The following is an 11684-nucleotide window of genomic DNA, read 5'->3' as shown; positions in this document are numbered from 1 at the left end:
AAAAGGACTGGACTGATGCTGAGTGGTCCAAAGTTATGTTTTCTGATGAAAGCAAGTTCTGCATTTCCTTTGGAAATCAAGGACCCAGAGTCTGGAGGAAGAGCGGAGAAGCACAGAATCCACGTTGCATGAGGTCCAGTGTAAAGTTTCCACCGTCAGTGATGGTGTGGGGTGCCATGTCATCTGCCGGTGTTGGCCCACTCTGTTTCCTGAGGTCCAGGGTCAATGCAGCCGTCTACCAGGAAGTTTTAGAGCACTTCATGCTTCCTGCTGCTGACCAACTTTATGGGGATGCAGACTTCACCTTTCAACAGGACTTGGCACCTGCACACAGTGCCAAAACCACCAGCACCTGGTTCAAGGACCATGGTATCCCTGTCCTTGATTGGCCAGCAAACTCGCCTGACCTTAACCCCATAGAAAATCTATGGGGTATTGTGAAGCGGAGGATGCAATACGCTAGACCCAACAATGCAGAGGAGCTGAAGACGACTATCAGAGCAACCTGGGCTCTCATAACACCTGAGCAGTGCCACAGACTGATCGAGTCCATGCCACGCCGCATTACTGCAGTTATTGAGGCAAAAGGAGCCCCGACTAAGTATTGAGTGCTATACATGCACATTCTTTTCATGTTCATTCTTTTCAGTTGGCCAACATTAGAGAAACAAACATTTTTTCATTGGCCTTTAGAATATTCTAATTTTCTGAGATACCAGATTTGATGTTTTCATTGGTTGTCACCTATAAATATCAAAATTAAACGTAATAAACATCGGAAATACATTGGTCTGTGTGCATTGCATGAATATAATGTACAAGTTTCACGTTTTGAATGGAATTACTGAAATATTTTCAACCTTTTGATGATATTCTAATTTACTGGCCAGCACCTGTATTAGATCTTTCTGCAGCTTCTGACACTGTTGATCACAGCACCTTAATTAACAGATTTTGTGACTCCATGGGGACCTCTGAAACTGTTCTAGGCTGGTTTAGATCGTACCTTTCTAACAGAAGTTACAGAGTCTGTATAAACCACATCATGTCAGATTCTACCGATCTGTTCTGTGGGGTACCCCAAGGCTCTGTTTTGGGTCCACTGTTGTTTCTACTTTACATGCACCCTCTTGTACAGTTAAATTTGAATACATATGCAAGAGTACTTTTTATATTACTATTTTTTTCCTTACCACTATTTAGAGCTCAGTGATTGAAGGAAGAGCTTGAACCTTCTATTGCATTCTCAAGACGATGTGGTGCAAAAAGGAGATGCCCATCATCCTCTCAAAGCCGTGGTGCGTCCAGTGGCTGAATGTGTGCAAGACACTCAGCTGTGGACCTTGGAGAGGAAAATACAACTCGAGTTCGGAATCTTTGATACGAGTGGATACAGTTTGAACGGGTAAGAACAACATTATTACACTAAATGATACTGAATTCTGTTGCTGTAACAGATCTTTTTCCACTTTCGTAGCAACACATACAGAACCTGAACCCTCAGCAGGCTAATGACATTCTCACCAGGGTGCTGGAAAGATACCCTGGTGTTTTCTTTGATGTAATAGCCCTCTCTGGTCTGCTTCTGGTCAAACACTGCCACCAGGTCTTGATAGGGCGGTGGAACGGCCTCAAGGGTGGAGTCATGAGGCGTTTCCTGGAGGATGGAGGGCAGGGGCCGATGGAGAGTGTAGTTGGGTCCCCAGCCCTGCAGGCAGCCGGTGGACCAAGACATGTTAGGGTCAGGCAGTGACAGCGAGGGTATACCCGGTTTGAGTGGTGTCACCAGGGCAGATATCAGCAGGAAGTGAGTTGTTTCATGATAATCAGCCACGCTCATCTGAAGAGGGGGCTATGGCAGATGGGAAAGGGCTCCAGGGGGCGACCATCGACGGACGTGATGGAGATCGTCCATTTCAGTCTAGTCGGAGGGAGCCCAAGCTGGGTAGCCAGGTTGCTGTACATGAAGTTGTCCGAGGCGCCTGAGGCCAACAAGGCCTTGAGTGAAGTGGGCCCAGATGAGAGGTGTAGAGTGACATTCATCAGGAGTCGACTGACAGAGGGGTTACTTGGTGATGGTCCACGCAGAAGGCCCCCGAAGTTCACCTGGCCTGGTCTTTTCCCGGTCTGAATGGACATTGGGCCAAACTGTGATCAGGGGACACACAGTAGGGGCACAGGTCCTCCTTGTGCTTTTGTGCTTTTTCGACGGGGGGTAGGTGACTCAGCTGCAAGAGTTCATTTCCAGTCAACAAGGGGGGCAGGCAATGTTAAGTCCACGAGGTGAGGGGGTGTGGTATTTCTCCGGGCCCGTGGACGAGTGAAGACCTGCTGGTCGATGCGGCGGACCATATCCACCATCTCATTCAGCGTCGAGGGCAGCTCACGCCCCACCATCTCATCCCACACGTAGCCAGCCAGTCTCTCCGTGAACACAGACCTGAGAACTGAGTCTCCCCAGGTGACCCTGGCTTCCATAGTCCAGAACTCTGACACGTAGTCGCACACAGACCGTGTGTGTGTGTGTGTGTGTGTGTGTGTGTGTGTGTGTGTGTGTGTGTGTGTGTGTGTGTGTGTGTGTGTGTGTGCTCTGTCTTCTTCATCCCCAGTGAGTCGTGGTGGGTGGCTATTTATACTGAGCCAGGATCCTCTGGAGGTTTCTTCCTGTTAAAAGGGAGTTTCCCTCGCCACTGTCGCTGCATGCTTGCTTAGTGTGAGGATTGCTTAAAAGACTCTGACACTAGTCAGTGACTCGATGCAACCTGCAGGGTTCCTTATATAGGAAACTTTTTTTCTGATTGACTTAATGAATTGACCTATATTGGAATGTTTACTATGTGAAGTGCCTTGAGACGACTCTTGTCATGATTTGGCACTTTATAAATAAACTTCAATTGAATTGAATCCTGTCACATTCAGTAACTTACCCCACGGCTGGGACAGATTAAGCGAGAAGCAGGAAGCGGCTGGCTGGTACAGGCGATGGTAGGACGTGGTCCTGAGAGGAGTGGGAGGTTGTGCTCTAGATGGGAGCAGGAGGTTCTGCTCCGGACAGGAGCAGGAGGTTCGACTCTGGGTGGGAGCGGGAAGTTTAGAGTTAATTGAGAAATGGCTCGGGAAATGAGCATAAATGATCCTCAATGATGGAGGGCATCCAGGAGAATGCTTCTGGTTTTAATGGGTAATGTTGGGAACGTTGGTGACCCTCTCCACAGTGCCGAAGGAATACCTGGACCTTTTGATGATATAGATCTTCGTCTCCCCTCCCCCTGCCACACCTGGTGTGGGGTGTGGTGCCTTGGTCTGCTTGAGTGTTCGTGGCTCCCGGGTCAGGGGGTTTAAGATTATTGGCGTCTGCTTGATCAATCCCGGGGTCTGCCTGGTGTGGTCTGGGCCCCTGGGCTCTGCTGGGTCCCCGGTGGGGGTGGTAGCCCCTGAGTCCCGGGTCGCTGAGTCCCGGACTCGGCCGGCTAGGGGGTGGGAGGCTGCGGGCGGGCCTGTGGGCTTGCCACTGATATCTCCCGGGACTCTGCCGGCTGCTGGTTGTGGCTCCCCGGGGCGATCCTCTGTGCCTCTCGAGGGGGGCGGGGGCCTTTCTGGTTGCAGTCTCCTTGGGGTTCCTGTGTTCTGGGGCAGCGCCTGGATCTCTGGGACTTGGAGCTCCCCCATCTCCTACACATCTTTGGGGGGCAGATCTGTGGTCCCTCACACTCTCTATTGGACGCTTTTATAGAGAAACCTTACATAAACAAGTGCGTGTACACACACAGGTGCTCACATGGTGCTCTCAAAAGTATGGGCTTGGGCACATTCAACACATTTCTTAAGGCTGTCGTTGCCACTAAATGCACTATGATTTATTATCATGTGATTGTTCAGTTAAACAATGTTGATTTCATATTTCATCATCAGGTTGACGCAGTGATAGCTTGCTCCTGATGTATTGTTGTGTGTCCCATTTTTTTCTGCTCTTCTCTTTCTGCAGGTCTAGAAGCAGACTCTTGTTCATTATTGATTATTTTTGTGGACCCCCCCCCCCTCCCCATCTCTCCCCACCTTTTGTCTTTTTCTTTCTCTTTCACCTCTGACTCCGTGTCTGGTCGGAATTACAAAGCATTCAAAAACAATAACAATTAAAGCTGCAAGCAGCGTCGTTCGGCCCTCGCAGCTCCGCGCCGCTCCGGCCTGGCCGGCAGCCCGGGGCACCAGGCTACATCTGCGAAACAGAAACGTCGACCACCCCGACACCAGAAACTGCTGACGGCCACCTCGTCCGCACCTCACCCTGACTCAGCATCCCCTTTGAGCCCACCATTATATTTTGTCTCACCACTAGGGAATCCTCTATCTTTACCACACTGGTGGTGTGATGACAGTGACCAACTTTAATGCTATTCTGACCATGTTTTTTAAAGTTATCGAAGGATAACGTCATGTAGGGGGCGCTGTGACCAACTACAGAAAAGTCCCATTGAGGTCAGCTTTGGTGACATTATATAACATTCCCCAACCGTTTGTGCCTAATTGGCTAAAGGGCATGATTGTTTATTGCCATGTTCAGTTACGGGCAAATCGGAGGCCGTTTGTGGAAGTTACAGTCAAATGTAAGGTCATGGCGTCACGCAACCATTCACCATGGCATCAAAGCCCCTCCCTTTCTGGAAAGCTATCAGATCTGAATGGTCATTACAACATCATGAAGACAGTGTATGACCTTAGTGTCATGTTCACTAAATTAGAGAGGACAAATAGGGGCATTTCACCATAAAACAATAGACTTCCTGTTGTCAGGGGCGGGGCTTAGGTGACGTCAGCTGTCCACATTGTCGTTGTCTTGAGATGTGGTCAGTGATCACACAGACAACATTTGATGTAGATCTTATCATGCACATGGGAGTTATTAAGTCAAGTAATGTAATGGCGACAGGTTAAAGTTTGAGGCTTAGCCACGCCCACACCTTTCAACTTTTGAAAAATCCGACAGTTGAATTTTTTCCTCTATGTGTTAAGAGTATATAGCAGAAGTTTGAAGGAGATTGATGAAAAGGACGATGGAGCATCACTGTCCAAACAACGTGTGCGAAAACCACTAAATCGAGTACTTGGACCAAAATGGCCGACTTCCTGTGCGACTTTGCGCTTGGCTCCAAGAGACTTTTTTGTAGGTCCTGAGACACCACATTAGTGTACCAAATTTCGTAATCCTCAGTCAAAGCATAGCTTGGGGCTGACAGTTTTAATGGCTCTAGGGGGCGCTATTGAAGAAAATAGGCCACGCCCACAAATTTCAGCTGTCTATTTCTCTTGGGGATCAGACTAGGATCACTCACCAGAAGTTTAGTAGCAATATCACGATAACTGAAGAAATGAGAGGCAAACGTATTTCCATGGCGTGATGGCAATTTTCGTCATAATCCCAAAGCCCCGCCTTTTTTTGAAACCTGCCAGTACTGGATACCAAGTGACCTCACGTTGTCTACTGCTATTTGCCAGAGTATGGTGTCAGGTTTCCGCCAAAACCCGTGCAAGCGTAGCCAAAACCCGTGCACGCGTATTGTGCACATCGCGCGTGCGAACGGGACTCGCGCGTGGAGGTTAGAACCTCATGAGTGAAAATATACATGGCGAGGAGGTCATTTGTACACTGAGAGGGAGCAAACTGTGTCTGTGAGCGCACAAGGATGTGCACAAGTGACAAACCTCATTGGCCAACGAGCACACGGCAGAGGAAAACATGCGCGCGGCAGCCTCACTGCGCGCTCGGTGCGGCAGCCTCACTGCACGTGTGGCAGCCTTTCTGCGCGCTCGGTTTCTGATTCTGCTCGCTCGGCTGTTGGGAGTTTTGGCACTCTGGAGGCGTGGAAGAATTAAAGTGCCAGAAACTGAGCAGTTGAACTTTCAATTTGAGAGCAGAATTTCATATCAAGAGACCATCTTTTTAATTTCAGAATACTATTTTATATTATTGCTCTCAAAACTTGTAATGCTTGCGCTCAAAATGTCTGCTCTCTTTCAAATTCACTCTGTTCTCCTTCAAATCTTTGTTTTTGCGCTCAGATTTAACCTTCTTACACTGGTATTGTCTTCTCATGTGACAACTTTTTCTCTACACGGATCAAAACTCCTCCCACAAGTCTGTCCCCTGCTCTCACGGATCTTGTCTGCTCTCGCTCAAAACTTAGAAGTACAATCTCCTAGCAACCGCTCAGCCAATAGAAAGACTTGTGGGACTGGGCGGGAACAAACCTCTTTGGGGTGCGCTCGTTTTGCGCTCTGTGGATTTTCCTGTGTGGCTGCCGCATCTGCGCACTAACAGCCTGGCTAATACCCGCTCTGATCTGGAGCGAGAGTTTCACCTGCACCAGCAAAATGGACCAGAACCAACAAGACGCTCAAGTAAGTTATTTTTCAAGGCTACTAGCTGCAGTTTATTCCATAAAATTGTTTTGTTATGCTACTTTTTACGACTCCTCGCATTTAATATTGCAACAGGGGCACATAGCTAGGTGGATTAGGTTATTCACTATAGCTACAACTTTCATAAAATGGCCTCAGCAGATTTGAGTTTTACCCTAACATATCACTCGTCCCCAATGCTAGCTCTGGACCTAGTGTAGATGTTTTTTGTTTAGTATTCCCACCTTTGTTTTTAATAGTTAGCTCTTTGGACATTACAGTAGTTATTCGTTAGCGTTTACTCCATGAACATTGTTTCCTCATCTAACTGCTAACTATCAAAATGTGTTTCATCCATCGACATAAATATATCCCAATGTTTTTCTCGCGCTGTAATGAACAAGATGGGTCATCAAAGTAAGAGAATGTTATTAAAAAGTGGAACTCATTATAATTGAACGATGGAAAATTTTGACCAAAGCCGTAGGAGAAAACCGTTTTTGATAGGGAAACACATTTTGACACAACACCTGCCCTGACTGGCGCGTCAGCTAGCTTTCAATCTGTTGGTAAGTTTCTGAAAATATTAATGCTATGTTAAGTGAGTGTAATCCAGTAGTAATTTCCCCAACAAAATAACAATTTCTATTTTTGCTCAATTCCTGCCTCCTTCCATTTCATTTTGCACTTGCATTATTTCTTTTTGTAATCCTGTCAAACCTAGCCGTTGGTCTTTAAACATAATGAGCCTAACTTACTAATACTGAGTCTGGGGTTACATAAGCAGTAACAAAACAAAAACAGTTTCTGTTTCTAAGTCTCAGCAATGAGTAAGGTTGTATTTCTGGTGTAAGCGAACTAACATTTGTTTTCTGTGAAATGCGCGAAATGTTGTATTACACAGTCTGTGGTACCATGATGCAGCACAATTCACTGTTGCATGTTAAACCACAGAAGATGTAGAGGAAAATGAATGTAATGGCTGAGGTGGAGGACCTGTAATGACACCAGAAAATAAGAAAATGTGTAAAAGCTTTATTAAAAGTTTAGTCCTGAAATTCTCATGGTAATCCAGGGAAGCAGGTTGGTGCATGGTCAGGGAACAGGCGTGGGTCAGGGCCAGATAAACAGCAGGTTCCATCCCAGCTCCAACCAGAGAGTGCTGCTGTTGTGTCCTTGGGCAAGACACTTAACCAACTTTGCCTGCTGTTGGTGGTCGGAGGGACCGGTGGTGCCAGTGTTCAGCAGGCCCGCCTCTGTCAGTGTGCCCCAGGGCAGCTGTAGCTACTATCTGGCTTATCACCACTGTAAGCATGTGAAAAGGGTGTGGCTGTTGTGTAAAGTGCTTTGTAGGCCTTGGACTTGATAAATTTCAATAAATGTGCAAGCCAATTACAATTTTTTTCAATTTGTAGGTGTTTCCCATTTGCTGTATAACCAAATACAACTTTTTCTGTGTTTTTTGTTTTATTTCTTTAGACTGGTTCCATCCGAGAAGTTACGAGAAACCTTATGGATTTACTGAATGCTCATCTACAAGCAGAGGGCCCGCAACAAACACCAACTGTGCCACAGCGCACAACACCAGCGACAACACCTTAACAGACTATCCCTCGGTCTACAGTTCATCAAGAAATGTCAAGGTAAGTTAAGTGTAGAAATGTAAATATTTGACATCTGCATTGGTCTATTCAGTGGTTTGAAATTAAATTATTCCAATGATGCTTTATTATTCATCTTAGAAAGAGGCTTTCTGCAATTGACTGTATTTTTTTTTTTACATAGTGAAATTAAATTCTGAAATAATGTAAGCAGTGTAGTATAGGCTACAGCTAGGGCTGGGCAATATATAGATATTTTAAAATTATAAATATAATTTTAAACGAGAAACAAGATGACTTTGTATTGATATAACTAGTCAAGCCACATAAGCTAGCAACTAGCTTGCTCCGTCTGTAAGCGGTCATTTCATGTATTCTCACAAATCTGCCAATCAGAAAACCTCTGGGTCAATGTTCTGCCCTAAACTTTGCATTTGGCTTCATGGTTTTTAATTATTTGGGGATATTCGTTCATGGTTCATCAAGCCTGTTCACCGTGGTTACCAACGGAGTTCTGTTAACCCCTCCCTCCCTCGTGTAATTGGGAAACCACTACAGAGAGCCGGAGTGGCCAAATTACCTCAAACATGTTGTAATGGCTTCAACTGTAAACGTTAGGGTTAACATTTAATTTTGAAGGTGAGTTCAGCGCTAAAAGTTTTTCTGGTTCCGTTTTTTGATGCTTTGCTATGGTCGGGGCTCAGCCACGTGAGTTCGGAATAGAACGGGTGGTTTCTTGTTCACATGTGATTCCCAGGGCTTCTCAGGAATGCGGAAATCCCCGAGCATGTGGGCGGCGGTAAAGACGCGCAGAAGAAGTCTGTGGTGTCCGCCTATGCTAAACAATAATTCCTCATCAAACCGCTGCACCAACACACACTGCGCTTCTCTAATAATCTGCTCTCCTCTAATCCTTCCTACTTCAGCGCTGTAGTGTCCTCCGCTGCAGGCGTGTCCTTATAACCGCTGCTACACACACACACACTGCTGTCCTCCTCTGCTGCGGAGCGGGAGACAGCAGCTCAGTGCTTCATGTGGGCTAAACAGCAACCAGGATGAAAAGTAATCGCATATGCGGAAACCCCCCGGTGTTTGATCCAACTCCCCAATAGGAGGCGGTAGGTGTGAGTTTCAGCTGCCAATCAGTCCATAGTGTCTGCTCGGCACCAGCCGGACCTCCGAGGGAAGTAGTCTGGAAAAAAAAGTCTCCTTAGAACGAAATACACACATGTGAGCCATATGCGAACAAAACATTTGGTTCCGAATGCATCCATGCCGACCCAGATGTGAAAGCGGCTTAAGTGAGGGAAAATACTAACATGGGACGACTGTGAGAATAAGGAGTAAAATAGTTTAGTTTTAAAAATAGTTTCCAGCTCAAAACAGGAGACTTGACAGGTGTGATCCTGGAATTGTGGATGAAGTCTGTCAGTGAAGCTCTTGGGATCACAGCTCCACCTCTCAGTTCAGACTCCACAGAGCTCCTAGTGTGTGAGTTCTTGTTCTCTTCTGTACGTGCGGATCACTTTTAACGTTAACACAGGAGAGTGTTTGCTGTTGTATTTCAGTTATAATGTGAACAACCACACAAAACATTAAATTTACTCAAAAATTCTGAATGGATTTTTAAGACCTGCCGTGTGAACGTAGCCTTAAGCCTGATTCATGCTTCTCCGTCTGCGTCAGTGCGGAGACACGCGACGTCCTTGCGTGCCTGCCGGAGAGCTCCGCAAGGACGGATGGAGTAAAGCTCTCTTTTCTAAACAGCCGTCAGTCGAGACAGACAACGCAAGCTTGTGATTGGTCAGGATGCCGCTGTTGTTTACAGCGCCGCCATTGCACCCTCAAAAACATAAAGAGAGCCGAGGATAACAAGCAGCAGACACGGAGCAGCTTGAAGAATACCTTGCGAAAAAACTCTAAAAACATGAACTTTTAGTTCCCCCGTGACTGGAGGAGAGAGAAGATGCGCAGCAAGCGTTTTATTTGTGGACGGAAATGACAGGAAACGTGGGTTTAGAGGTGGCGAGCGCATGAAGAGGTGGAGGAGAATGAGAGACAAATATGTCCGTGTTAAAAGTCTCTTATATACACAAAAAATACAATATAAACACACTATCTTGGACCGATACATGACAGGATACCACAGAACAGCGCTACGCCCTCTGTTGTCCTGCCGAGGAATTGCTTTGCAACGCTCTCCAGGAGACGGAGAAGTATGAGAGCAAAACACTTCCGTCAATCCGTGCGTGTCTGTCCCTTGCGGAGCTGACGGAGAAGCATGAACCAGGCTTTAGACAGCATGTTTCTCTGTACATAAGCCGTACCATAGACATCATTGGCTGCTGGAGAGTAACTGCTTCACCGCCATATTGAGTAGGTTTCTAACTCCAAAACCCAATTTGAATCCAGTCATTGGAGCAACTATGCCTGTTTTTGTGCAGCTCACAGTTCCAACAACCAGCAGTTACATCTGCCTGTAAGCTTTGTTTGTTAATAAAGTTATATAAAAATAAAAAAAACTGTTACGTCACGATCTCCTTGCTTTCTACAGGAAGTTTAAAAAATTATTTCAATAAAGATTGAAACACAAACATGAAGCTAAATGAGGAGCTCTATGAACATACTGAACGCCGCTTTAAAAGATACTGAATGTGAAATATGGCATTTCTCTACTGCTGACTGATGAAAGGGAGTCCGATGTGCCTGTTGTCATTTTGCAGGAGGTTGAACGATCTGACAAGGTAGTTAGCCCGTAAAAAAATTGTGCTGCAACACTCCCAGTGCTTTTTTTGGTGGCCTTTACGGCTATTCATTGGTAGGCTCATCACGGAACACAAAAATGTAGCTTGTTTGTTATGATTTAGGTACGTACTGCCCCCTAGTGGCAGAAAACTACAGACTGTCGCTTAAAGAAATAGCATAAAATGGCCAGGGATGCAATTCAATATATATTCTCTTCTATGGTTTTAAAATTTTGAAATAATTATCTATCGATCGATTAGATTTTTTTAAATTAATATGCTTTTATTCATCAACCAGCCCTAAAACCTACTAAAGGTTAAACATTTTAAATTGCAAACTGTACTTAATTACGGTGATGCAAGTAAATGACAATTACACCCCTGCAAAATAGTAAAAGTTCTAAATCAAAACCATTTTGAATTTTTGTTATTCTTGTCCCTGCTATTTGTAATTTTTTTTAAATCTAATTTTGACATATAGTAATCCTGCACAACAATGTGATAATTTGGTTTCTATTAAAATTTAGGAAATTTTGCTTATTTGTTGACAAATTGCAGCTCAATATAGAAACATCATCACTGTTCTCTTGTTGTAATGTCAGGATTTCCAAGAGCCAGACATCGACTGGGATGTTGCTGCAGAGTACAGCCCAGATGTGGACGGTGCTGCTGTGGTCCCGGAGTTCGACAGTCCCCTCACTGAAGAGCAGCATGCTGAACTGCATCCATGCTTTCGTTCTTTTTTAAACACAGAAACAGTTTTGTTTACCTGTTAGTAGCTACAGTTTCGCCGACGGCTGCCGGCTTCTTCAGGCTGACGCTGTTGGTGGCGCGTCACTTCCTTCTCCGTTTATCTGCGGGCAGTTGTCTCTGCTTCCCGCAGATAAACGGAGAAGGAAGTGACGCGCCACCAACAGCGTCAGCCTGAAGAAGCTGGCAGCCG

General features: G+C 45.7%; 1 non-coding gene across 1 annotated transcript; it reads left to right on the top strand.

The window, feature by feature from the left end:
- The first annotated feature begins 5500 nt into the window (after positions 1-5500).
- Positions 5501-11549, top strand: LOC107374558 (uncharacterized). Its single transcript, XR_011519264.1, has 3 exons — positions 5501-6396; positions 7876-8039; positions 11344-11549. It is a non-coding gene; the product is annotated as an uncharacterized protein (transcript).
- Positions 11550-11684: the final 135 nt, after the last annotated feature.

The sequence above is a fragment of the Nothobranchius furzeri genome, chromosome 2 (genome assembly GCF_043380555.1).
Source record: "Nothobranchius furzeri strain GRZ-AD chromosome 2, NfurGRZ-RIMD1, whole genome shotgun sequence".
Classification (NCBI taxonomy): Eukaryota; Metazoa; Chordata; class Actinopteri; order Cyprinodontiformes; family Nothobranchiidae; genus Nothobranchius; species Nothobranchius furzeri.
Note: the sequence above shows the minus strand (reverse complement) of the source record. Positions and strands in the feature narration are given on the sequence as shown.